A 24950-nucleotide genomic window follows, 5' to 3' on the forward strand; every position below is an offset into this window, starting at 1 on the left:
TGGCTCAGTTCGTTAAGCCAGATCTTGTTCAGTCTGAACCCAGGGCCTCTGCTTTTCATTTGAAGGCATAGTTTCAGTTCAGCTTCTCTTCGGCTGCAATGAACTGGACGAATAATTCATTTCAATACGACGGGTCACTGGGCGTTAGCTGAAGATTTATTACGTGTCATACCAGTTTAATAGAGAAAAATTAGGTGGCCTGCGTTATTAATATTTTTAGATAATATACAATTGAAGAATAAATATATCACTGGCAGGATCTAAATTTTCCAAATATTTAATCAGCAGCAAAGATGTGTTGTAGCTCGGAATATTTTAGATGTGATCTAAATAAAATTAATGGCTGGTTTGAGGTTTAGGTGTCGGCAGTACCTTAAACAACTTCTAAGAGACTTAGGGATCACCAAAGCTAAAGCAGAGGTTTCTACCGTGGGCTGATGAATTAAATGCTCTGACGATTATAGGAATTATATGAGTGCCGGAGCATTTATCTCGCTGGTCCAGGGTGGAAACCTCTACCACCGTTTTGTAAATGCCAGTGTTAATAAACATTTTAAGAGGGCACAAGTTCAACCCATTTCCCTGGATAAATCAATATTTAGAAGACAAATTGTCCTTTTTGAAAACTGTTTTTTTTCCTGCCTGAATGGTTAAGAGTAAAGGGGCATGGTTTGATTATAACATATTTTTGTGGGTACAACCAAAGCAGTTTTACATAGATATTATATGTAGGTACTTTCTCGCTACCTAGCGGTCTCACCATCTAAGGTGCTTTTTTAAAAAAAATTTATTTAATTAATTAATTTATTTTTTTAATTAATTTTTTTTAATTTATTTTAATTTTTTTTTTAATTTAAGTGACTTGTCCTACCCCTTAGATAAATTCAGAATATAGGGATGTAGGAGAAAAATAACATAACATAACAAATTTGCTTATATACCACAGTAACCTCTCAGTTCAACGCAATTAACAAAAATCCAAAGACTGTACAAGCACAGTGTGTTATATTTAAATAATTTTTATTGGAATTGCAAACAAACACAAGTGAAGCATGTACATACACAACTCCAGCGAATTCAACAAAGAAAGCATCAACCAACCCATCTAGTTACCTCAAACCTCCCACCAAACCCACCTTCACCCACCCATGGAACAGCAGTGACAGTAAAAGCAAGTTAAGTATGCAACGCTCATAGTATGTACAAAGCAAACAAAGATCATTACCAGATTTTGTTTCTATATAGAAAGGTGTCTAGCATTGTTCAAAATGGCGACCTGCTCGAGAGTCCAAGTTCGGAATATCTCTACACCCCAACAACACTAATTGTATCATAAAAGAGCGCCATGGAGAAATTGTAGGCAGTTGTGGAGAGAGCCAGCAAGTCAAAATATTCTTTCTACCCAGCATAATGGCCCGCCGGAGGAACGCCTTGCAGCCAGGTCATATAGGATCAAGCGAGCAGTCAAAGTCAAAAGAAAACGGGTGTAATCGCCATGTACAATCCCACACAAGCAATAAAGAGCAGCTGAAATTGGGATACATAAGGGCAACGCCGAAACATATGGCCCAGTGTAGCATGAACCTGTGTGCATTTAGGGCAATTATTTCCTGCACAGAGATTCATTCGATATGCCCTATCGGGCGCATAATAGGCCCTCAGCAAAAATTTATAATGCCGTTTCTTCTCAGTGGCTTGACAAATTTGCTTGTACCCCAAGCGTATACCCTGTTTTATCATGTCCATAGTTATGGGTACATTAAGATCCAATGTCCACTACTGAGCTAATTCTGCATAGTCCAAGTCCCCCGCCAATTCCTGCAAAAATTTTATGATAAAATCGCAACGGGGTTTACACTTGGGCAGTGAGACAGAGCGCCTCTGACAGTTTTTCTTGTATCTCATTCAAAGCAGCAGGGGAGAGGACCGTCAAATAATGGTGAAGTTGACGATAAGCGTACCAATCCGTTGCCATCAGCTGATGATTTGTCCGGAGTTCATCAAATCCCAACGGTCATTGAGCATGGAATGACGATTCTTAACAAATCCCACCTGTTCTGATGTCACTAAGGTAGGCAGGATAGAGGCCAAGTGATCAGCCAAAATGGTTAAGCACAGTGTATTATAATCACATTCAGAAGAATTTGTCAAATAAGTAGGCGTTTAGCATTTTTCTAAAGGAAAGATAGGAGTTGGAGTTTATCAGGACAGAAAAGGGTTTATCCCATGATCCAGCTTGAAAAGATAAAATTCCATGGAAAAATCTTTTGAATATGCATTATTTTACAGTAGAAAATGTAAATAATCTAAAATGCTGAGAAAAAATGTTTTCTGTCAGTAAAGTGATCAATAATATAATTAGGTATAAGGCCAAACAATGTCTTGTAACAGGTACAACCTAACTTGAATAATATTCTTGCCTTAACTGGGAACCAATGTAGCTTCCCATTAGAATTTAGTTCCCTTTAACATGTGCAGAAAAACTTAGAGCAACATTAAGGTAGAGTCTTGCAGTTGAAAAATCACATCTTTGAAGCAAAAACAAAGCTCATATATATAAAAGCAGTATTTTCTTGACAAGCATGACTGTTTCATGACCTGTTATATCTTTTCCTGTTTGTAAGGTTTTATGAAAAACTCAAACAAAAAGTTTTGAAAATGAAATGAGAATTTAGTTACATGATCAAATACAAAACAAGAAAAAAAAATAAAAATCAAACTCCCACTTATTGTAAGGGGTGGTGGTTGAGAGGAAGTGTGCAAAAAAAAAAAAAAAAAGTATACCAAAGCTTCAAAATTGAAACTGCTTTCAAGTGTTTCTTTTCTCTTTTAAATTTTTAAATATTTAAATTTTTCAAAATATACAAAGATGCGTCTAATATTGATTTAGGTTAATATTGATATATGAAGGGGAGGTATCGGTGAAACTTAGTGCCACCCTGGCACTATATTTTATCGATAGGCCTCTACCATTCACTGATGGAAGATTCTGAATGATAAGCGTTTCAGTTATGCCATGTATCACATATTTTTGTTATGAACTATTTTTCACTTAGAGGCTTGTTTGGCATTTTTTGAGTCACCTTATGTAGGTGGTGGTTTAGAGGAATTGCTTTGCGACTACTGTATACATATACAATTCGTTCATGGAGCTAGTTTGCATAGGGAGGTGGAACAGAATGATGTGATCTAGTGGTGACAGTGAGGTCAGACTCCAGCACAAATATATCATACTTCAAAGTGCCAAGGTGGCACTGCCTCCCCTACATATATCAATATTAACCTAGTCTGAATTCACAGTGCGGCTGTGAAGACTTATCTCAAGAGATCTCCTAGAAGGTAGCCTATACTTTAACAAGGGACATTTTTTCAGAAATAAGTGTCCCTGATAGCGAGTCAAAAGTGGCAAGAGATGAGAATTGCTTTCTAGGTGGAAATAACTGGGTTTATATAAGAGCAGGAAAGTTGTAAAATGGGGTTTGTGTTAACAAGCTGTTTCCTAAGGCGGGGAAAGAGAGTCACCCAGCCAGAAGTCTGGAAAGATAAAAGATATGCAGCAGGGTGTGAGAGGGAGGAGACGGAAGGAAATGCAAAGCTAATTACAATGAACTATAAAATATATGCAACAGTTTTATACAGCAAACAAACGGGCAAACAGCCTGTAAAATCCAGACTGGCAAAATGGTGAGCAGAGCAAGAAGAGGCTGAAGTATTCCAAAATAGTCCAAAATAACTTTAAGGATGAGCAACTTGGGGGAGATAAAAACTTCCTTGGCTGCCTCTGGGCTAGTAATACCAGAGTGGTGTCAAGTGTCTTTCGCTGAATTTGATAAATATGTTTCTCTCCCGTTATCCTGTGGCTTGTTTTCAGTTTTTACCCCTCCAGTGTTGTTGCTCATTAAGATTATTTTGGACCTCCTTGAAATACTTTGGTCTGTTCTTGGTCTACTCACTGTATTGCCATTATAACTAAAGCAAGAACATAAATATTAAACTTTAAAAAAAATCACATGCAATAGCAAAGAAAAAAAAGCAATTGAACAAGTCAAATAAGTATTCCGTTGTTTTTGTTTGTTAGTGAGGGAATACATCAGTTTCTGGATAGATAGGTTTCTAATGGAGATCAGATTTGTCTAATTTTCCAGTGCTAAAAGTATCTGGGGGAATCCACTCCCCCCCCCCCCAAATGCATGCATTTAACAAACTGAGTCACCATTCCGCTACATTGATGGTACAGTTTGCTATTGATTCTGATAGAGAATGGATGTTAAAGCTGTTTTTTAAATATAAAAATGTTTCATTTTTAACTAAAGACCCTCCTCTTCAACTAAAGATCTCCTCTGTCTTCTCCCCCCTTACACCCCCCTCCACTCTCCTATCTCCCCCCCAAAACTCCAATATAACCCTCTCTTACTCTCTCCACCAACAAATTGTATCTAAACGCATATAACTTTCCTTAAACTAAACTACTGTATTTCCCCCTTCTCTCTTTCTGCTATACTCTCCCTGTATTTAATTCTCTCCAAAATCTATAAATCCAATTACTAAACCTGTTGTATTACTTATATGTCTATTTACTCTCCACTGTGTATGTTCATTTGTAGACCGTTCTGAGCTACTGGGAGGACGGGATAGAAATCCAAATAAATAAATAAATAAATAAAATAAATAAATAAATAATACTATCAGAATGTTTCCTGATGTATTCCGCCTTACCCAGAAAAGACAAAAACAGTTTCTTATTTTGAGACCACAGGTTACTCAGCTGGGGGCAACTTTTTGTTCTCGGATTCCCCTGTAAATGTGTTTCGGTTTATAAGGAGGACAGGTATGTCTTCTATGACCCACAGCAGTTATCTAAATTTATTTCCACTAAGAGTAGTTCTTGATTAATTATGGGCATGGCTGGCTTTCAGATAGCTCAGGGAGAATAGTTTAAGAGCATTTAGACCACATCTAGATTTTCCTTTCTTTTATTTCCTTATTTGTTTAAAAATTTCAGCCTATCATCAGCTCCGCTTCCATTTAAATGGTGAACTAACTATACTTTGTAATATTTTGTTTAAATTCCTAAATTTTGATTCTATATTTGATTGTGGTTACATTGGGGTTTTTTTTTTCTTTTGATTTGAAATTTGAAAATTGTCAAATGTTAAAATCAATAAATAAAGAATTGTTAAAAAAAACCAACTGTGAGTCACCAGAAGATGTCATTCAAGTTTTTAGAATTCTTTCAGGATCCCAAAACTGACTGGATAGCATTAGACAGTAAAACATCTAATAGGTGTGTGTGAGTCACAGAAATTTAGGGCTCCTTTTACAAAGGTGTGTTGGGGCCTTAACGTGCGGAATAGCACGCGCTAAAATGCCACGCACGCTAGCCGCTACCACCTCCTCTTGAGCAGGCAGTAGTTTTTTGGGGCATCGCGCGCTATAGTGTGCGCTAATCCAGTGCGTCTGCTAAAAATGCTAGCGCACCTTCGTAAAAGGAGCCCTTAAAGACGGTAATGCTTGTTGTAAAATAACTAGAGATAAATTCCTGAAATGAATAAAAGCAATCGTTAGACTGCAGTTTCTTGGTGGATCATAGTCCTAGAGACTGCCATTTGGACTCATCCCAAATTTAAAATTGGCCATAGGTGTATTAATTGGGTATAATAACAATGCCCAATAATTTTGCAGGTGATGGTCCAAAGTGATGAGGCTGTTTTGCGTTTCTTCCAGTAATTTGTAGTCTTTCAGATTGTAGAGAACGCTTGAGGTCAAAAGTACGAGCAAAGAAATCGAGACCAATAAATATCTTTCAACCTCTAACCAAGGTGGGGATATATGAGTTTCGGGGGTTGTGTGCTATCCAAAATGCTCCGTGACTTAAGAAAGAGGCAGAGTGATAGGAATGGAAATCTGGGAAATGAGCACCCCATTGATTTTAAGGTTCATAGACAACAACGCGGAAGACAAAGGCGTGCGCTGACAACTGAGCGCAAGATGGAGGCGCGCGCCGAAGAAAATTACTGTTTTTAGGGGCTCCGACGGGGGGTTTTGTTGGGGAGCACCGCCAGTTTACTTAATACAAAATGCGCCGGCGTTGTGTGGGGTTTGGGGGGTTGTAACCCCCCACATTTTACTGTAAACTTAACTTTTTCCCTAAAAACAGGGAAAAAGTGAAGTTTTCAGTAAAATGTGGGGGGTTACAACCCCCCAAACCCCCCCAAACGCCCCCACAACGCGGCGCGATCTGTATTAAGTAAAGTGGGTGGGACGCCTCCCCCATGCCCCCCCACCCCGTTGGAGCCCTAAAAACAGTAATTTTCTTCGGCGGCGCCTCCATGCTGCGCTCAATTGTCTGCTCGCTCCTTTGTCCCGGCGCGCTTTTGACCTGACACAGATTTTAAGTTGCCTTCAAAGTTGTCAGTGCAGTTTGTATGGTTTTCTTTTTCTGTAATAATTTGGTGTGTCGAGCTTTAGCATTAGTCCCAGGCTGCTGGCTTCCCTGTCGTCCCAAAAATCCCAGGGCTGAGACGCTTCCTCCCAACTCATTCTTGGAGTCATTATGTACACTTCTCCCTCCGTATTTGCGGTTTCAGCATTTGCGGTTTCGATTATTCGCGTTTTTTAGCTTGCTGGCTCCTCCCCCCCCCCCAAATTACATCAGCTTGCATAGAGAAATCGCTGATTCCAAGCGTTTACAGAGAAAATCGCTGATTCCCAGCACTTTCTTCACCGCGTTTTGCCTCTCCTTCAGGAACGGACCAGGTCTCCCACCATGTTATTCACGGTTTCACTATAGTCACGAAACAGCGAATAGCATATGAAAAAGTTATTCATGGTTTCTCTGTATTTGCGATTCTGTTAATCCGCTATCACAGCGAATATGGAGGGAGAAGTGTACTGCTTTGTGAGTCAGAGGAAGCATGTCTGCTCTTTGCCCCTTCCACTCCACTCAGGCTTTCTCCATATAGACTTGGATCTTTGGCATCTCTGAAATGTCCTCCCCAATGTGGGGTGCCAGCTCAGGCTTTTTTCTCCCGTAAGGGCTCTAATCTTGTTTTCAGACTCTTCTAAGCTATTGCTGTAATGAAAGGCCAACGAGGACAGGAAAAACCAGTCTTGCCTATCACAGTACGTGCACAGGAGTAGAATTAGAACAGAGTATGAATAACATCACGGTTGAAGGTGTAATGCTCATGCTTTCAATCTAGGAAATATTGGTGCTGGAAGTGTGCTATTATTTTAGGAAGTTACACAGGTGACAATTTTTTTTTTTTTTTTTGTATTTTTAAATAAAGTAGTGCCAAAATAGGCATTTTCCTCACGTCCAAATGTAGGCTTCCTGTTTTAAATTGATCTCTTAGGACGCAGTTAAATAGATGGTGGGCAAAATTAGGTGCTGGAAGGGTATTCTGTGTGGAATGCTCTTTTATAAAACACTAGCTTAGTGCGGATCTCGCACCTAACTTTGGGCCTGGCACTTATGCCTGCTGAAACCTTGTGTAAATGCTGACGCAACTAATAATGGCATTTGGGTGTGTAATTGACCCTATTCTATAACGTTACACCTAATTTCTGGGAATATCTTAAACAACCCCCCCCCCCATGGCCATGCTCCCTTTTGAGTTGTGCGCTATGGATTTTAGGTATGATGTTACAGAATTGGGCGTGGAGCAGATCCACACATACACTCAGATTCTATGTATGGCACCCAGATTTGTGTATCGATATTTGGGTGTTGATCCTAGATGTGCACCCAGTTAAATTGGCCAAGGAGCCAATTAGTGCCAGTAATTTCTTACTAATCGGCACTGATTCGGCACCAATTTGGAACTGGGTGCATATTTTGATAGCGCTATTCTATAACCCCGTAGCATGCAACCCAAAAGGGAGTATGGCCATGGGAGGTGCATGGATAGATCAGAGGCATTCCTAAAATTTGCACCAATACCAGTGACATGCACCCAAATTGAGCACTGAAAATTACACCTAGCTTGTGACCACTTTTATCTTCTCTCTCACATAAGTGCTGCCCCCCTAACAAGGGAGTCAGCTACTCAGCCTTGATGTCACCGAGTCCCATGGTTTGTTAGATGACACTCAGAAGTCACCTTGCAGTCACATGGTCAGAAATCATGTGGCCAGGAGTATGTGAGGGGAGGAGCCCTTTTGTCTCCACCATTCCAACTCATGGACTAGCCTCCCCAAGAGCTAATGCGGCCCCTATATTTAGCTGAATGAGAATAGAAGGGCAAAATCACTAATGATAGGGTGGGTGGGGGGATACACTGTGGCATCTATGAACCTAGATATGAGTCATGAAAAGTTGCACTGCTGTTCACCTCTTTTAGAGGATTGAAGCGCATGCCTTGCAAACAAATTAGGAGTTAGTACCACTGTACTGTTTGCTTCTTCTGGTGATTTTTTTTTTTAATGGATAAACCAAGTGTTCATGTAATGCAGTGTGGCAGAGTCCAGTCCAGACTCACCCGGAGCACTACCCACATGCACTCAAAACAGCACAAGCAACCACACTAAAAAGGTACAACAAGAAAGTTTTTATTTTTCTAGAGACCTGAGTCTTGTTTCCTCGCAGACTCCAGAAAGGCACAAACAACTGCTTAGTTTTCATAGCCTTAAGTCACTTTCTCATTTATTTTCCTTATGGGCTTGGCTTACCCTGCTTCAATAGAAACCAGTCATCCCTGGAGGTTCTTGCACACATTCCAAACCTTTCCAAGGCTCCCTCAGCCTACAGCTGGGAAAGGAGAAGTTTCTTTCTCCCTGGGACTCATTCCTTCTTCACAGACTTTTCTCTCTCATGGGGACCTCTCCCCAATGATTCTCCTTTGTGGCAGATAACCACCTCCCTGCTGAATCCTGATCCCTGACTCAGCAGGGGGTTACCTTGTTAAGGTAGCTCAGCACCGACTTGTAAAGCCCTGTGTGATCTGGGACATGTAGTCCACAAAGTCTTGGGCTGGCAGCCCCTGCTGTATGGAGGTGGAATGGTAGCATTTGCAGAAGATAACCCCTTACTCTTTCACAAGCAGAAACATAGTCTAGAAAACTGTATAAACTAATATTTGATTTATACTGCAAGACAGTATTCTAGTCATATACAAAGCAAAGCATAAAGAATCTACAATACAAATGTAAAGAACAATAGAATCGGAAGCAAAAACAACAACAAAAAAAAAAATGAAATGAAAATTAGTAAAGGAAGAGGTGCTCGACTGTCTTCAGGAGCAGCCAAAAAAATCATTTCTCTGCAGAAGCTAGTTGAACACTACAACAAATGTGTCGTCTTGCATGGGGTCTATTGGGGAAAAGTGATATGTTCAATTGCTCACAGCACTTCTATTAAAGCCATTAAATTTGGTTTGCCTTTACTTCTTGATTTACCCTCGTATATTTATTTATTTATTTGATTTTTTGCTCACACCTTTTTCAGTAGTAGCTCAAGGTGAATTACGTGAAGTTATTTCTCTGTCCCCGGAGGGCTTGCAATCTCATTTAAATAGCAGAGACAATGGAGGGTTAAATGAGTTACCCAAGGTCAGATGGAGCAGCAGTGAGATTTGAATTTCAAGCCCCAGTGCTCCCCCACAACGTCTGCACCCTCCAGCTTCATTAAGGTGCCCGTAGTTAAAACAGGTCTATGGCTGGTGTAACTGCGGGCTCATGATCAAATCCCAGCGGTCACCACCCTAGCCAACCACTTTAGGAAAAAAATCACCGACTTAAGAGCCTCAATACCCCCTCCTCCACCCAATCTCGAACTCAATCTCAAATCGCAGAATAGTGAGTCCAGTGGCGACATGAGCTGGAATCACTTCGAGCCCCCAGATTGGAACAACTTCCTTGCACTCTTCAAAAAATACTCCAAATCAAATTGTCTACTAGATGAATGTCCGTCTCAGATCATGCAAGATGCAATACCAGAATTTAAAAGGGATCTATTTAACTGGGCAACATACTCTCTCAATAACGGAACTTATCTGGAAAATATGGGACACATCCTAATTACACCCATACCCAAAGACCAGAAGATCTCACTCACAATGGCATCCAACTACAGACCCATAGCGAGCACCCCCTTCTTCACCAAAATGCTGGAAGGGCTGGTCAACTTGGAACTAGTAAATCACTTAGATAAATTCTCTCTCCTAAATGACCACCAGTCAGGGTTCAGAAAAGGATTCAGTACTGAGACAGTCCTAGGCTCTCTCCTTAACCACCTATACGACCTTTTCAATCAAGGTTCCAGCGCCCTGATCCTACAGTTAGACTTCAGCAGCGCCTTCGATCTCGTGGACCACGAAACAATGCTTAGGTGCCTAGACGAAATGGGACTATCAGGAAGAGTATGGACCTGGTTCCAAGGATTCCTAACCAAACGGTCTTATCAAGTGGTCCATGAAGGAACTTACTCTAAACCCTGGAAAAGCCCTTCGGGAGTCCCACAAGGCTCCCCCCTATCTCCCACCCTGTTCAATATATACATCTCCTCCCTAGGTCACCTATTACAAAGGCTTAACCTAACTTATTACATATACGCAGACGACATCTCCATATTAATACCAATAACAAATGTGACCTCAGCCAACTCAAAACAAATCTCCTCCATCATGACCGAAATAGAAAAATGGACTTTAAACTTAAAACTGAAACTAAACGCAGAAAAGACAAAGATTTTCCTTGCTAGCCCAAACGAAAAAATCTCCGCAACTACAATACATGTAAATGGCCATGATCACCCAATACTAAAAACCATAAAAATACTGGGAGTCACCCTGGACACCTACTTGTCAATGACCGATCATATAAACTCAGTGGCCAAAAAATGCTTCTTCATCCTTTGGAAACTGAAAACCATAAAAAAATACTTTGACCCGCTATCCTTCAGAATATTGGTTCAGTCACTGATTTTATCCACCCTGGATTACTGCAACATTGTCTACTTGGGGATACCTAAAAAAAATGTGAGAAAACTGAGAATAGTTCAAAATACGGCCATCCGCTTAATATTCGGACTAAAGAAAAGCGATCACGTTAGTCCATTCTACAAACTCCTTCATTGGTTACCAATTGAAGCAAGAATTCTGTTCAAATTCTCCTGCCTCTGCTACAAACTAATCTGGGGATTGGCCCCCAGCTACCTACTACCTCACTTTGAATTCCACTCCTCTACCAGACCTACCAGAAACCATAACCTCTTTACCTATCCTAATATCACAGGCTGTAGATATCGTACCTTCTTAGACAGAACATTCAAATTCCAAGCAGGTAGACTGCACACTTGGCTAGGCTACTTCACCGATGCCGCCAGAGAATCCTATAGTGTCTTTAGGAAAGAATTAAAAACCACCCTGTTTAAGAAATTCATAACCTAACCAGACTTACCCCCCACTGGTGCCCGTCCTCCGTTAATGCACCATGAAAACAAATTAGTTCCTCATCAACATTCTTAAGTTATCTTTATCATCTTTTCAGTCTTGCACCTTGTAACTCATGGACCGCGCAATCTCCTTTCACCTATTCTACTTATGCTCTCAATTTCCGCCGATTGTATAAAGTTACTCACTGAAACCGTGTAATTCACTAACCTTGTAATTTTCCTTGTACTATCACAAGATGTTCAAGTTCAAGTTCAATTTTATTTGATGAATCGCCTATAACACTTTCTAAGCGATGTACAATTAATATATCATATATGATAACAAATAGTATTAAAAACAAAACTTCTTAACAAATTTTTGAAAAGCAAAAATGTTCAATGCTATACTCTGTAATTCGCTGTCTGTACAGTTTTTCTTCATTGTGAACCGCCTAGAAGTCGCAAGATTGTGGCGGTATATAAGAATAAAGTTATTATTATTATTATTATTATTATAAAAGGCTGCATTCTATAAACGGGGCTGAAAAATGTGTGCCGAACAACTGGCTCTGTTCTATAAAGGGCATGCCTCTTTATAGAATAGCCCTTAGCTCCGATTCCCATTCCATAATGCAAGGCACCAGACTTGCACCTGCAGAAACCTGATGTCAATCTTGGCGCCCAATTTAGGCACGCCGAGCTAGTTTTCCATAACTAAGTATGCAACATTTTGGAAAGTCCCTGACACTCCTTTGCCACACCCCTTTTAGAGATATATGCTATAAGAGACAAGAGCCCTGTCTTATAGAATAGCATGCAAATTTAAATGTGTGCCTACCAATTAACATCAAGTGTTGGTTGTTAGCACCCAGTTATGGACAGTTTGAGCTCATTATTCAATTAAATTATGGACGTATCTTAAGTGCATGCACAAATTTGGGTGCCATATATAGAACTCAGGGGGAAAATGTAAAGATCGCAGATGCCAAGTTATATTTGGATTTAAAAAGGAATCTGGGCACCTTGATGTAATAGAAAAGGCTTTCACCAGGTGGCACTGTGGTGCCAAGAAGAAAGTGCCCACATATTCAATCTCCCCTATGTGCTAAGTAATGCTTAAGTATAAGTAATGGAAAGTAAACCCAGATGTCTCAATCTGTCCTCTTTTTTCTGGAGCCATATGGTAACCCTAAGTATAAATAATTTAATTAAAATGCCACAACCAGCATTGGGAAAAAAATACCAACAGTGGGGTTCAAATATTGACCTAGTTGTAACTTAATAAACATTTCTTTAGAAAGGATAAACCTACTGGGGTGTACAAGACAGATTACAAAAGCAACCAGTTCACCACACCAGCAGTGTACAGTCAGTTACACATAACAGAAATTATATGTTGCATTTTAAAGCAGACTTTCCCAGTTGTTTCTTTTGAAATGTTTGAAGTGGTTGCATTTCACTGGCGGAAAAAAAAAAAAAAAATCAAGTTATTCCAGGAAACAGCAACCCAAAATGCTATAATTTGTTTTCATAGCAGAGTACTGGGAGAGCACTGTATAGCAATCTGTTGTAGCAGGTTCAGTTGTGTGTAGATCTCCAGATTGTAGACACAGGCGCAGGCGATGTTTTGCTGAAACATGGCTCTGTCAAGTCCTTAGATGTGCGACACAAGTATTGTTTAATGAACTGAGGATTAAAGACTTTTTAGTTCTGAAATCAAATCTGTCTTTATTATCCACTCTGCATTGAACACCCAGCAGTTAATAGGGCACTATGCTTTTAGGGCCAGATTCTGTATAGGACGCCTGGTCTCAGAAGCCGCCTAAGTGGCTTTTGAGAATCACACATAGGTGTCCTATATAGAATCACTAGTCTTTAAGCCCGTTACATTAACGGGTGCTAGAGTAGATGTCTGTCTGTCTGGGTATTTTTTTTTCTTTGTCTCTCTCTCCTTGCACGCTGCCTGTCTGTCATTTTTTCTGTCTGTGAATCTCACTGTGTCCTTAGTGCCCTCAGTGCCTCCTTCCTATGTCATTAGTGCCCCCAGTGACCCTTTCTATGTCTTTAGTGCCCCCAGTGCCTCCTTTCTCCCCTCACCCCCCTTCCGATGCCAGCCTGCCTCCCATCCCCCTTCCATTGAAACCCCCCGATGCCAGCCTGCCTCCCTCCTATCCCCCTGAGCAGCATGTTTCCATGGAAACCACCCACCCCCCGATGCCAGCCTGCCTGCCATTGAAACCCCTCACCCCCCTCCGATGCCAGCCTGCTTGCCTCCCATTCCCCTTCCATTGAAACCCCCTGATGCCAGCCTGCCTCCTATCCCACTGAGCAGCATGTTTCCATGGAAACCACCCCACCCCCAGATGCCAGCCTGCCTGCCTTCCATTGAAACCCACCCACCCCGTCCGTTGCCTGCATCCCCCTTCCATTGAAACCCCCCCCATGCCAGCCTGCCCGCAGCATGTTTCCATGAAACCCCCCACCCCCTTCCGATGCCAGCCTCCCTGCTTGCCTCCCATCCCCCTTCCATTGAAACCCCCCCCATGCCAGCCTACCTGCCTGCCTTCCATCCCCTGAGCAGCATGTTTCCATGGAACCCCCCCCCCCCGATGCCATCCTGCCTGCCTGCCTTCCATTGAACCCCCCCACCCCCTCCGATGCCAGCCTGCCTGCCTCCCATCCCCCTTCCACTGGCCTAATTTTCTCTGACGCATCCCTGATAATGTCATCAGGGACACGGCAGAGGAAATTAGGCCAGTAGAAGACCCGAAGCAGCGTGTTTAGTGTGCCTGGGACGCTGCTGGAGCTGCCAGGTTTGTCAGCCGTCTAGCGGTGGGAGGTCGGCTGGGAGGGTCAACGGGGATTTCTGTTGTGCCGGGTAGGGTTGGAGGGGGGGAGGGGGAGTCACGGCGTGTTACTGGTGTGTCTAGGGGGGAGGGGGAGATTCACGGCGTGTTAGTAGTGTGACTAGGGCCTGCGGCGGAGTCGCAGCTGTTATGCCGATTCTTACATGCGTGCATGCGCACTCCTGTGGCCACAGACCTACAGATCATGGAAGCACGCAGTTAGGAGTGCGCATGCGCGGCTAGGGTTTTATTATATAGGATGTCTGTCCTCATGGACAGACACCTAAACCTGCCTAACCACCATGATTTTCTGATCGGTGTCCAAGTCACAGGTGCCGGTTAGAGAATAGCGTTGCCGCTGAGTTGATCGCGGCAAGGGAATCTCCCTGCCGCAGTCACTTTAGCAGCTACGGCAGGGAACCCATCCCCCCTAAAGGTGAATGCCCAGTCACTCCTGCCGGAACCTCCAAAGCCGCCTCCCACCCCCAAATGTCTGCAGCAGTAGGAATGCCCAATTCCTCTTGCTGCCACTCCCCCCCAAGGTATCCTCAGGCAGGAAGTATGCCCAGTTCCTCTTGCTGGAACCCCTGAAGCCAGCCACCCCCACCCACCCTCGAATGTCTGCAGCAGGAGGAGTGCCAAATTCCTCCTGCCACACCCCACCCCAAAATATCTGCGGCAGGAAGATCACCCAAATTCTTTTGCTGCCACTTCCCCCGAGATATCTCCCGCAGGAGGGATGCCCAGTTCTTTCTGCTGGAACCCCCCATGCAGGCATGCTGCCACACCGAACCCCCCCAAAGCCCACCCAGACCCAACCAGTACCTGTTTTGGGTTGGCCTGCCGGAGGGATGCTTACTCTCTCCGGCCGGCAGGAGTTGTGGGCATTCTCGGTGCATCGTGGGATGTACCGGGAGGGGCCTTAGGCCCTGGTTGGCCCAGGCACTTAGGAGGAGCCTTAGGCACCTGGGCCAACCGGAATCTTAGGCTTCTCTCCCAGTGCATGCTGGGATAGTTATATCCCTGATGTAACCATTTGGGGGCAAAACATGTTATGTTGGAAGCTATTTCTGAGAATGCTGTACTAATTTATAAGATTGATACTACCTATGGATTCTAAATAGTGCGGTTTGAAGATTGCTTCCTAATATATATATATATATATATATATACAACACACACACAAATGAGGGGGTGCTGAAAAGTTCTCAGCTCAACCAAGATGAGAAAGACGGTATGGTTCAATCAATGATCTGAAACAATGTCAAAACACAGAATCTTGTTTCTGCAAATTAGCACTTAACGAAATAAGATGCCACTTTTCAACTACGGTATAGTGGCAAAATAACACTCAGAATGTAGGAAGTTGGTTGGTGGGCTGAGAACTTTTCAGCACCCCTTCCTATGTAATAAAAGTGATCCAAGTATAGGGCAATCAAGCCATTGTGACATCATTGATGAGGTTGACTCTTAATGATGGAATGAGGCATTATGACAGCACAATCTCAGCTCTGGTTGCCAGACTGAAACTCTTCACACTACCAGGAGGTGCTGAAAAGTTCTCAGCCCAACCAAGAAAAGAATGACGCGGATATGGTTCAATCAATGATCTGAAACAAAGTCAAATTGGCACTTAAGAAAATAACATAACTCTCTTTTCAGCTACAGTGGCAAAATAACACTCAGAATTTAGGAAGTTGGTGGTTGGGCTGAGAATTTTTCAGCACCCCTTCATATATCATCTGATGGTCCTATAAATTAGTATTAGAACTATCTGATGGGTGGTTGGTTGGTTGGTTGTGTGATAGTTCCATTGGCTGTAGCCAGTTTTTGGGGGGACCATCTTACCTAAATACAAGAGAGCACTTTGTATCCAAGATTTCTTGATCGAAAATCGCCCATGATCCAAAAGAGTGTAGGCCGTGGTCCATGTTCTGTTTTATAGAGAAAAAAAAAACCAACACATGAGGCCGACTGATTTTTAAATAATAAAAAAGTTCAGGTAATGGCAGTTTCCTATCAGAAAGTCTCATTATCTGGACATTTCATTATCCATAAAAATCCATCTGCTGGAACAAATATAGTCTCAATTTTTTCTGGTTAAAAGCTGCCATATTATACAATATAAGACCTACATTATCATGAAGCAGGATACGTCAGTAGAGGTGAAGCTAATTTTTATGTCCTTTATAATTGAACACATCGTATGTCTGGATTACCGTGAGATTACCTTCATTGTATTTCATAGAAGTCATTCAATACTGACTTTTGTGTGTTACCCATCATACAAACTATAAGTCGTGCTTGCAAACTCAGAAGTGTGATAATTAGATAGCATGATAGAACAGATCATATGTCATCCTGAATATGCATACTGATAGAAAACATAACTCTAATTGCTTTTGGCAACCTGGAATCCTGATGATTTTCATCAGACTGCTAGGAAGATGGTGAAATGAAGCCATTTTGTGCATTTATATTTCTCTCCCTTTCAAATACTAGCAAACAATTATAGTGTTTCTAAACTCATGAAAGTGTATTTTTTTTTTAAGAACTTTATTATACCTATCCTACTAAAAAAGCCCAGTGTAGTTTGCAATAAAATATTAATTAATAAATTCATGCTCAACAATCTACTGTATAGTAGCTTGTCTACTTCAGAACCCATCTCTGTGGGTTGCCGTTACTCCTTAGGGAACAGATACACCATAGGTACTTAGAGTACTATATAGCCCAGTGTATAGCAAACTGTGTGCCTCCTGAAATTTCAGGTGTGTCGCGACACACTGGCAAGGAGGGGAGAGTCATCCGCGCCGGCTGACTGCCTACAGGACGTGCCTCTCGTGTCCTGTAGGCAGTCAGCCAGCACGGATGACTGTCCTCCTCGCCAGCGTCCCTCCTCCTCCTCCCCACACCTTCCCTCCTCCCGGATCTCTCCACTGAAGCGTGTCGCGGCCGGAAAGTTTGCGAGACACTGGTCTAGCCTCATAAATGTTTGCGTACCTGAATGAATTCATGTAAACCGTTCTGAGCTCCCCTGAGAGAATAATGTAGAAAACTGAAATTAATTAATTAATATACGAGAGAGGAGGGAAAACATGAGTCATTTCTGATCATAAATGAAAAACAGATCCAGGGAGGTGTACTAGGTTTATAAATTATATGGGACTACCTCCGAGCATAACAGGGTAAACTTTGTTCCCTCCCCCCCAAAAAAAAGAACCATTAAAATGTGTGATGAAGGGAATTATTTATAGAGCAAGCTTAAACGTTCATATACCCCCTTCGCCATGCTAGCGTTTTAGTGCAGGCTGCCACGGTAACAGGTCCAACGCTCATAGAATTCCTATGAGCGTCTGAACTGTTACCGCCCTGGCCGGCGCTAAAAACGCTAGTGTGGCTTTGTAAAGGAGGGGGGATAATTTCTTTCAATGAATTTTTGGAAATGTATAAGTTTTTAAAAATGTATTCATTTTACTGATTTTTACAAGTTTATTTTCTAATTAATTACAAGGGACCTGTGCATTAAAGCCCAACTGTACACCAAGGCTATTTAGCAAATAGTAAAAAATAATGGCTTCTTATGCACTAATGGATTACCATACATGTTAAATCAATCTGAAACGTTATTAGCATGCACCTGCTAAAATTAACATGTACACGCCTATAAATGAGCATCGCGTGCAAATGAGACTTTATCAGGTGCATTCTTAATAGTTAGAATTCTCTCCCCTACATGCTAATTAGCATACATTTACTTATGCCAATTTTTTAAAATAACTTCTTCAAACCAGTTGTTAACATTTCAGCCCACAGGCCACTGAACTGGCAGGAGATATTCTTGCTTACAGATGGAAGAGATGGAGGCTACCGTGACCATAGCAGAAGGTAGCGGATAGGATCTGAGAGAACGATAGAAGGAAAGACATCAACAGCCGAGAAACGTACCCACACATTTGAGCATTTCAAAAATAATTCTGCTTGTTTACAATGCAAATGAATTTTCAGTCAAAAGGATCATGGATGCTTTTTTTTTTTCCTAACATCGCACATCAAGCTGTTTGAGACAAAATGCAGTAAAGAATGGAAATAAGAGGCAATTGTTAAAGGTTTTGCCATGGCATTCTATATATTGCATGATCACAGACAGTTCATAGATTTTGCAAGAGAGGTGTCACAGTGGAGACAAGGCTGCTGTAGATGAGGGTTTAGTCCCTGACAAAAGTCTTTAACAAGGAGTTAGGATGGACAGTCACTAGGTAGTCTTTTCTCACCAGTGCTTAGCAGATGTTTCTTAGGGTGTAAGTTATCAACAGGGGGACTACTGTTAAGCTGGGCTATTTTAGCAGGGGGTCTTATTGCATAAAATGGGAGCCTGTACTAAAATATCCTGATTTTGTGCTAAAATAACCAAACTTGACTGTGGCTTATGTTGACAACTTCCCTCCTTAGCAGACTTTCTTCTTCTGATGTGGAATAATAGCCTCTCCTGAATGGTCTAGGAATGGAATGCAATTGGCGGCGCTTTAGGTGAGGCATGGCCGAGTGGTAGAGCTACTGCCTCCGCACCCTGAGGTTGTGGGATCAAATCCCAGTGCCGCTTCTTTTGACCCTGGGCAAGTAACTTAATCCTCCATTGTCCCAAGTGCAAAATAAATACATCTATATGAGAAGATGCTGAAAAAAATCTCAGCCAAACCAAGAAAAGAATACTGTAGATATGGTTCAATCACTGATATGAAATAATGTCAAAACACAGAATTTTGTTTCTGCAAATCGGCACTTAATGAAATAAGATAACACTCTTTTCAGCTACAGTGGTGAAAAAAAAACAACAACAAAAAAAACCCACTCAGAATTTAGGAAATTGGTTGGGCTGAAAACTTTTCTGCACTCTCCCATATGTAATAAAAGTGAGCCAAGAATAGGGCAATGAAGCCATTGTGATGTCACTGATGAGGTTGGCTCTTATTGGTGGAATGAGGCATTATGACATCACAGTCTTAGCTCTGGTTACCACAGACTGAAACTCTTCACACTACCAAGGGGTGCTGAAAAGTTCTCAGCCCGGCCAAGAAGAGAACGACGCGGCTATGGTTCCAATCAACGATCTGGAACAATGTCAAAAAACAGAATTTCATTTCTGCAAATTGGCACTTAACAAAATAAGATAACACTCTTTGCATACACGAAGGGGTGCTGAAAAGTTCTTAGGCCAACCAACCAAATTCCTAAATTTAAGCGTTATTCTGCCACTGTAGCTGAAAACTGCTCTGAGCGTGTAAGTGCAAAAAAAAAAGCGGTATTCAAGTCCCGTTCCCTTTCCCTATGTCAATTGTCTAGAACAGTGGTTCCCAACCTGTCCTGGGGGACCCCCAGCCAGTCAGGTTTTCAAGATATCCCTAATGAATATGCATGAGAGAGATTTGCTTATAATGGAAGTGACAGGTATGCAAATCTCTCTCATGCATATTCATTAGGGATATCTTGAAAACCTGACTGGCTGGGGGGTCCCCCAGGACAGGTTTGGGAACCACTGGTCTAGAATATGTTAACTGAGCTATAATGATGGTCATTTTTATGAAAGTTGTGATTACTTTCCATAGTAGATGCTGTGATGCTTTAACCTTTATAGCTGTCAGGGAATCTGACTTTTTCCAGCTCACTATGAGTTTATAATTTGGGCCTGATTGCACTATCCGATGCTCATAGAGGAAAGATACTTTCTTTCATTCTCCCTTCTCCATTTCATTCTCTTGTAGACCTCTTTCCTCTAGCATTTACGGTATTCCTTATACTCTCACCCCTCTCCCTCTTGTCTCTCTTATTTGCCATCACTTACCGTATATTCATTTCCTATATGCCTTCTCTATCTAAGCATGTCCAGTGTTTCTCCAATCACATCCTCTTACTTCGGGTTTTTAATACCCAAACTTACACAAATATAGAGAAACCCACAGGCATTCACCCACTTATCTTCTTACAAAATTGGAATATTTGATAACCGAAATATATTGAATACAAATTTGTATAAAACAAGTCATTTGGATGTTGTTTTTCCTGTCTTCGATTTCTCTGTTCTCCTTTGACCTCCTCTAGTGGGATTCAGTTACTCAGCCACTAAAAGCTTTTTACTTGCTCTCTGCCCTGGATTTTATTTTCTATCATTTTTAATTAAGAAGAAGCAACGAGAGAAAGAGTCCTTGGAAAGTTCAGTTTAGCATGGCCAGTCTATTCGGTATTCGCATACACTTTTGCTGATGCAGTGCTTGTATGAATGCTATTTTTTTTACTCAAACATACTATGGATTGGTGCATACATCTTAAACTTCTAGTAAGATGCATGCTGTTTTATTATCTTTTTTTTTTTTAGTGAGTTTTACTCTATAGAGCAGGGATTTCCAAACCTGATTCTGGAGGCACCACAGCCAGTCAGGTTTTCAGAATTTCCACAATGAATATTAATGAGAGATATTTCCATGGAGGGGGAAAGAGAGTGAGCAGACCCACTGAGGTTATTTCCAAATCTATCCCCTTTCAGCTTCACCCTATACCCCCTCATTCAAGAATTTCCTTTCAATTCCTCATGTGCATTTATGCCACGTATCTCCCTTCTGCTTTTCCTCTAAAGCATACATATTGAGATATTTAACTGTCCCCCACTTGCCTTATGATGAGGACCACACACCTTCACTATCCTTCCTCTGGACCGACTCCATCCAGTTTATATTTTTTTGAAAGTGCGGTCTCCAGAATTGTACACAATATTCTAAATGAGGTCTCACCAGGGCATCAATACCTCCTTTCCCTATGCACCCAAGCATCCTCCTAGCTTTCTCCGTCGCCTTTTCAACCTGTTTGGCCACCTTAAGATCATCACATACTATCACACCGAAGTCCCGCTCCTCTTTCATGCAAAAAGTTCTTCACTCCCTAAACTGTGCCTTTCTCTTGGGTTTTGCAGTCCAAATGCGTGACCTTGCATTTCTTAGCATTAAATCTTGACTAGCTCCTTCCTCATGTTATACACACCATCAGGTAGGTCTGATCTGTTGTAGATTTTGGTGTCATTTGCAAATAGGAAAATCTTACCAGACAGCCCTTCAGCAATATTGCTTACAGAAATATTAAAAGTAACAGGTCCAAAAATCAAACCTTGAGGCACCCCACTGGTAACAGTCCTTTCCTCAGAGCGATCTCCATTGACCACTACCCCCTATTATGCCATGTGCTCAGTGTTCACAGTCTCTATGCATGCATGCACATACATGCATGGTGTGATATAGAACTTCAGTGTATGGGGCAGGAAGGATGGAATAATACCCCCAATTATGCTCATTGTAAGGAACAGAGTGTTTTTTTTTTACTAAGCTGCCTTAGGTGCAAACATATGCCTAACGCAGCTAGAAGCCTTGACAGCAGTGACAGAATGCTGCTTCTCCTATCACTACTGTCAGGGCTCTGCCCCCGACTCAATCGCTTTGAGTCAGGAGTTTGCATGCAAACAATTTGCACCTCGTGTAAATCATTTGCATGCAAAAAAAGACAGTGAATCAATCGCTATTTTAAAATCGGCCAGGAATTGGCCAACAGCGATTGACTCCCAAACTTTTAGTGAATCTGGGCCTAAGTAGCAACTTAAAGCCATTTAAAGCAAATAGAAAAAAAGATATTCCTTCACTCAGTGTGTAACTAAACTCTGGAATTCATTGCCAGAAAATGTGGTAAAAACAGTTAATTTAGCAGGGTTTAAAAGAAGATTTAGTCATAATTTATTTTTATTTTTTTAATGCCCATAAACCATTATTAAGGTAGACTTGGGAAAATTCACTGCATGAAATTTGTTTTACTCTTTTCAGTTCTTACCAGGTATTTATCACCTGGATTGGCCTATGATGAAAAGAAGAAAAGCACAAAGGTTCTCTTAAGAGAGGGGAAGGGACAGTACATGGTATGTTTCTAAGACATTGGGCTCGATGGGCCTTCGTTTTGTCTCAGTATGGCAATGCTTGACCTCCTTTTTATCAAGCTGCACTAGAGTTTTTTTAGCGAAGGTTGGCGAGGTAAGTGCTCCACCGCTCATAGGAATTCTATGAACGTCAGAGCATTTACCACACTGGTTCATGCTAAAATCCTGTAATGCAGCTTGATAAAAGGGGCCCTAATTTCTTATGATTACCTGGCACGAGTGATAGTTCCATCCCTGCCGAAGCAATGTCCCCCCCCTCCCCCCCGTTCATAATGCACCCAAAGATGAGTTGAAGAGCGTATGATCTCAAGGCCTTCACGCTCCATTAATTCTCCCGTCTGCAGTGGGACATGAGAGGGGAATGTGGGCTACAAAAGCTCTATTGATAAATGTTTCAGCATCTTGCTAAAAATCTTGCTCAGAGCAGCACCTTAATCTGCTACTGACTATGAGGCAGCTCACCTCCCTCTAGACCACTGCTTGCCTCATTAGTACCACTGGAACAAATTATCACTTCACAGCCCAGAAATCTTCTATAGCACTTGTGGTGATTGATGTAACAAGGCTAAAAAATAATGATTAAACGCATGTTCAGGAAAGCAAATTCAAATGGCAAGAGCTTCAAAGGCAATTAAATGTGACAAAGAAGGAGCCTTACTGGAATAAAGAATTTTCAAATAAAGAGCAGATTGCTAGAATAATTTATTGTAAAAATATGGTACCATAGATGTACCACAGTAGCTATTTAAAAAAAAAAAGGTGGCAATATTTAGACACACAGGGTTGAGCAGTTTATCTCTCCTATTTTTGTGCTGCGTGTATATTAGCAAGATAAACAAAGTGAAACCAATAAATGGTGTGTCCTTGAGAGCACACATAAAATGCATTAAAAATGAAAGACCTAAAGATTTAATAAATAGAAATACCTACCCCTCTTTTACAAAAGGTGTGCTAAGATTTTTAGCGCATGATAAATATTAGCGCATGCCAAACACGCTAAACGCCCACGCATGCATGTTATCCTATGGATACATTAGCGGTTAGCGCACTCATTAATTTAGGGCACGCTAAATCCACGCTAAAAAGCTTAGCGCGCCTTTGTAAAAGAGGGCCCTAGTTTCCATTATATGTGTAACATATAGTAGCATAGTAAATGAGGGCAGAGAAAGAACTGAACGATCCATCCAGCCTGCCCATTAGTTATTCTCATTAAAAATACATGATTAAATTAACTTGTCTCCTTTCATATTTCTGGGCCATAGACTAAAGTCCACCTGCTGTTGTCCTAGATTCCAACTGCTGAAGTTGCCGTCTAAGCTCACTCCAGCCTATGGGCTTCGGGGCCGTTCCCGCGCTGTAGCTGCTAGCGTGGCTTTGTAAAAACAGGCCCTATATGCAATGGCTTCCTGTTGTTTTTCTCAAATTTCATCAGTTTGTCTCCCCAGGGAGGAGTTTGAGATCAGAGACAGCAATGTAATGTAATGTAATGTAATTTATTTCTTATATACCGCTACATCTGTTAGGTTCTAAGCGGTTTACAGAAAATATACATTAAGATTAGAAATAAGAAAGGTACTTGAAAAATTCCCTTACTGTCCCGAAGGCTCACAATCTAACTAAAGTACCTGGAGGGTAATAGAGAAGTGAAAAGTAGAGTTAGAGGAAAAATAAAATAAACATTTTAACAAGACAGCATTGATCTAAATACTTTGGAAGGTAGAAGAGAGGAGAGAAAGGAATAGAAGCAGAAGGGGGAGCCGTTGAACAGTAGAATTCTGGAGAAATTTAAATGATAGAAATAGAACAAAACAAAACAAAGGCAAAACAATAGATAAGATTAAAGATAAATCATAAGCTGGAAAGAAAAATAAAATAAAACTTTGTCTTCAATCCACGGTTTCAGCGTCAATGATGAAGTGGAGCAAGTAAGTTTAGGAGGAGCGATTGACGTTTCCAGAAAGGGCTTCTTCAGGGAAGAGACTTGGCAGACAGTCCCAGGATGCCTATGTCTCCTCCCCTGCGATGTTCTCCCATCCATGCATTCCCTCCCAATGCAGTTGTCTACGCAGAATGTGGTTGTGACATGCTATGCAGAGAATATGTTGGCATTGCGTTCGATGGCTGGTTCATGCTAGTGGAATACTTTACCAGGATTTATTGTGATTATGTATGGTTATTGTACAATTTAAGAAGTTAATGAAACCTCACCTTTCTGTGCAAGCATTTTTAATGTATGACTATTCTGCTTGTTAGAAACAGAATGTTTATGTTTATTTTCTATTTATATACCGTTCTTTGTTATAACATCAGTGCAGTGTATATCAATTAAAAAGGGAAAGAACGCCAAATAATCATAATACAAGGATAGTGAGAAGAAAAAAAAAAAAAAGTGGGCCCTCTTTTACTAAGGTGTGCTAAGCATTTTAACACGCATTTAGCGTGTGCTAAATCAATGCATGCACTAACCGCTAACGCGTTCATAGGATAACATGCACGTGTTAGCATGTAGCGCGTGATTAGTGCGTACTAATATTTACTGCCTGCTAAAAAGCATAACTCACCTTAGTATAAGAGGGGGTCAATTGCTGTATGGCTACAGCAGTAATGGTTATGTTGGTGAGGCTGTACTAAAGTTATTAAAGTAAAATATAAAAGTGTTCAAAAAGCTTGAATCTCCAGAAAGGGACAAATGGGGTAATGTTGACGAAGAATGTAATACGATTTCCTTGCTAAATTGGAAATATGAAAATCGAAAGTAAGATGG

At 41.3% G+C, this 24950-nt stretch overlaps 1 long non-coding RNA gene across 1 annotated transcript in view; it reads left to right on the top strand.

Annotated features, from left to right (window-relative positions):
* The window catches only part of LOC117360556, a 100159-nt gene extending 81997 nt beyond the window's left edge, over nucleotides 1-18162 (top strand). Inside the window, exons 2-3 of the long non-coding RNA XR_004539448.1 lie at nucleotides 1915-2071; nucleotides 18027-18162. This is a non-coding gene — a long non-coding RNA (uncharacterized LOC117360556). The remainder of the gene's footprint in view (nucleotides 1-1914; nucleotides 2072-18026) is intronic.
* Nucleotides 18163-24950: the final 6788 nt, after the last annotated feature.

The sequence above is a fragment of the Geotrypetes seraphini genome, chromosome 5 (assembly GCF_902459505.1).
Source record: "Geotrypetes seraphini chromosome 5, aGeoSer1.1, whole genome shotgun sequence".
NCBI lineage: Eukaryota > Metazoa > Chordata > Amphibia > Gymnophiona > Dermophiidae > Geotrypetes > Geotrypetes seraphini.